This window comes from Camellia sinensis, chromosome 15 (genome assembly GCF_055761805.1).
Source record: "Camellia sinensis isolate YWXY chromosome 15, ASM5576180v1, whole genome shotgun sequence".
Classification (NCBI taxonomy): Eukaryota; Viridiplantae; Streptophyta; class Magnoliopsida; order Ericales; family Theaceae; genus Camellia; species Camellia sinensis.
This window is the reverse complement of record NC_138975.1, coordinates 48028907-48033152: the sequence shown is the minus strand read 5'-3', so window position 1 is coordinate 48033152 and position 4246 is coordinate 48028907.

Genomic DNA, 4246 nt, shown 5'->3' with positions numbered 1-4246 from the left:
TTGCATGCCTGCCTGACTTGAAGCTTGTAGTCTTCTGCAACGTCGGTCATACCTTGAGCATAGGCCTTTTCATCGGCCTCTTTGATTTCGGCCTCTTTGGTGGCCAAAGCTTGTTGTAGTTCTTTCTCCGCTTGGGCCTTCTGAACCTCGGCCTCTCTTTTCTCGGCCTCAGCAACCTTTTTAATGGCCTCAGCAGCCTCGGCCTTCTCAAGAGCTAGAGTTTGAACCTTAGTTGCAGCCTCGGCTTGATCCTCCAATTTTTTCATTTTTGCTTCAAGAGACCTGATCTCTCTCTTCATAGAAGATGCTTCCCTCTTCATGTCAACCAACCTTTGACGATTTTCAAAGGCTTGCATGGAAAATGAGTGGGCATGCTGAATGGCCTGCAAAAAAAAAAAAAAAAAAAAAAAAAAAACAGAAATGTGAGACAGTACTCTCAGTGAAGAACGGAAGAAAGAATCACAAGTACAGATAGAAATACTCACTTGAGCAGAGTGTTGGAGCATCAGAGCGTAATTTTCATATTCGCTAAACTTGGCATTTCGCTCCAAGTCATTTGGTAGAAGAAGAGCAGTACTAAGGGCGACAGCGACGTTGATATCATCAGCACTTTCACTAGCCATGATAGGCCTATCCTCCAGGGATAGATCAGGGGCCCAGGGGACGTCGGACTTCTTCGAAGCCGAGGTCGTCGCAGACGATGACCTTGGCCTCTTTGTTTGTACAGACCCTGAGGGTTGGCCCTCAGCAGACCTTTTGGTTGAAGTAGAGGCTGATTTTTTGCTTTCAGCCAGCTGCGAAATCGGCAGAGCATCCTCAGCCTCGGCATCTGTAGCCTTGGCCTTAGGCTGAGCCTTTTTTACCCTCTTCGGTTTGTGTGGAAGCATTGTTTGCGTTGGTGCGGCTTCGGCGTCAGTTGGAATGTCGGCAAGAAGATCTTGGACGACAGGCTTTGGACGAACCATTTCGGCTGTTTTTACAAGCTTTCTTCGGCGTCTACGTTCTGGAATTGGTATTAAGTAGGGGGCCGAAGTTGATGGAAGGTCGGCTGGGGCAGATGTGGATTCTTGATCCGTTCGGGATGTAGAAGCAGTTAAGGTTGTGGCTGTAGGTGGAGAAAGGCTCTTTTTCCTTTTTCTTGGGACGTCGGGTAAGGTGGATTTGTATGTAGGGATGAAGTTTAGTAATACTGGGGCTTTTCGTTTATGGATTGGGAGGCCAAGAAGTGTTTTCAGATCTGTTCCTGGGAAGAAGGATTGGCGAAAACTTTTCGGTGGCTGATGAAGATCTGCAAAGAAACAGACGTCAGAAATAAAGTATTAAAATCTTAAGTAAAAACAACTAAGTGTTGACTCAGGGCTCTTACTCTTGCCCTCTGTAAGTGTTCGAGGAAGAGGGTAGAGGTGGACATCTTCATCTGGGCCAAATTCCCAATTTCCAGAAGCAATGAGAAAATCATCTCCAGCCCCCTTGTTGGAGTCTGGGAGGTCGGCTATAATTTTGTACTGAGTGGATCTCGGCTTAAGGTAATAGACAAAACCCCTATCCTTCAGATCGAGAGGACACATGGTATAACAATATTGAAGGTCGGCTAGGGTGATTCTAAGGTTTTCTTGCCTAGCTAAGGCAATAATACCGTTAATTACCCTATAGGAGTTGATAGTAAGTTGCATAGGGTTCAGCTTATAGAAATGGAGAACTTGACGAAAAAGGGGATCGAGTGGAAGCCGAAGTCCACATTCGGTAAAAGCAACTATTGGAAAGGGCATTGTATGATCTGTGGGCATGATGGTATCATTATCCCCAGCCAATTTAAGATGAACATCGGCTGGGATAGAGAATTCTTGTCTAAAGTATTCAAGTTTTGTTGGGGTATTCACCCTATGCCTCCACATACCCATTATGTTGGCTTAAACTAAGAGGAATCTGTTTCAGAAGGTGGGCGTTTTTCAGGTTTCCCTAAAGATTAAGGGTTCTACTGACAAATCCCAAATCTATGAACTATGAAGATAAAGATCGAGGGCACAGATCTGGGACAGATACAAAAAAAAAGAAAACAAAGACGAAGTTTCAGATTCAAGAACAGAGGTATAGTTCTCAGAAGCAATAGAAATATAGAAAAAATCAAGAAACAGCGGCAAAGAGAATGATGAAAAAACATAGAAGCTCAAAGTATAGCCACAAATTCAAGAGACAAATAAATCCCAGACCTCGAACAAAATCAGTAATGGCAGTAGACAGACAAAAGCACATAAAGAGAATTGAAGAATTAAAAGAAAGGGTCTTACCAGAACAAATGAAGCCAAGGCAGTGCTCACTGAACCCAGAAATCAGTTGCAACAACAAAGAGGGCTTTTGCAAGAATGAAGGATCAAAAGCAGTTCCAGAAGAAAGTTTGAAGCAATGGCGGATTCGAAGAAGAAAAAGCTTTCAGAAAGAGAGAGAACGAGAAGACAGAATGAAAAAGTGAAGGAAAAGAAGAGGCAAAAAAGAGTTTTGTCAAAAATTTGAAACGGCGGCAAAAATAGGGCAATTATTGCGCCTAGAGCAACGCACGCGTCAGACGGCGCAGACGAACGAACAGACAGCTTCAGGCGCGTCACTGACACGCTCCAATAAAGACGAAACACGTAAAAGAAACAGTTGGATATGCATGACAGCTCATGCGCGTAGGGGAGTACGACCGAAGCCTCGTTCTCCGAAGAGAACACGTCGGCTGAAAGAATATAATCTTGGCAAAACAATGATGTTTTTTTTGAGCCATTGCTCAGAAAAGAAGTGACAAAATTTCGGAATAGATTCCATCACCTCAGAATGCCGAGGTAATGGAACCTAGGGGGCAGTTGTGGGGACATATTTTCTGAATACCAACACGTGGCATGGTGACGCCGACGTGTCAGCCGAGGTGCCACGTGCCCTGGTAGTTAAGCCGAGGTAATCTCGGAGAAGCCGAGGTCATCTCCGAAGATGTCGGAATCCGAAGATAAGGGACAAGAGTCCTAAAGCAAAGAGGGGACTTAATTAAGATAAGGATAAACCTCTTAGGGAGTTTATCTCTATCTCCTAAAGAGTCCAGAGTAAGTACTAAGATTGGGGTACATAGAAGTCATATTTCTAGTTGGACTTGGATTAAGTATATTATAAAAGAGAGGCACCCCCGTGGGTCTAAGGTATGTAATTCATACTTTGAGTATTCAGTTTAATACTTGATTATCCTTGAGAAACATACTGACTTGATCGTCGGAGTGCCCCCGGGTGGAAGAACCACCGCCGGAGCTTTTCCTTTCTGTTACAGGTTGCTGGAGCCATCTATTCTGCCGGTGCTTTGCTGCTGATCACTAAACGGGCAGTGTGGTCAGATTTTTACCCACACAAAAAGACATGACTGTTTGAAACCATATCCATTATTTTTTGTGTTAGTATATATTAGTATATATATTAGCTGTCAAACCTTTAATAATGTACCTTTAATAATGTTGTTTGGTTTGTGCTTCTACTTTAGGTTTGTAATTGTTCTCCCTCTCCTCTATAAAAGAGAGAGCTCAACACAACATTCAAATATATCAATAGATACATTTATTCTCTCTGTATTTCTCTCTTTATACATTGAATTTTACATGGTATCAGAGCTATAAGATTTAGGCCTGTATTTCCTTCTCACCGGCGGGCAGCCGGTCGGCAACTTTGCCTTCGCTGCCCGCTGGAGTTGTCTACACATACCTTTACTCCTGAACAAAGATTAACACATTCTTTGCTATCTTTACTTCAGTTTGTTTTCACATCCGAATCAGGGTGGCCATCATGGTCCTTGAAGCCCAAACTACTCCGGCCGGCAACATTGCCTTCGCTGTCCTTGGAGGTCAATCTCCGGCCACACCTCCTGTGGTGTCCGCTCCGCCGGTTTCAGCTCCACCACCGACCACTCCACCTCCGGCTACTCTATCACTAGCTACTCCGGCCGGCAACATTGCCTTCGCTGCCCGCTGGAGTTTTCAATACAACACACACACAGAGGACACCACACAACACACAGCACAGACAGAGAGGAGCAGCTCTCCCTCTCGAGGGAGTTGCTCTCTCTCTCTCAACCAGATCTGTTTCTCTCTCTCTCTCTGGGTCTCTACCTCTAAGCTCCATCCTTCAATGGACAATCCATCGCTAGGTCCTCCCAACTTCTCTACCCAAACAGATGCTTTGCTTCGGAAGAATTTGGATTATCAGAAATGAAGCAAGAAGACGAACTGTA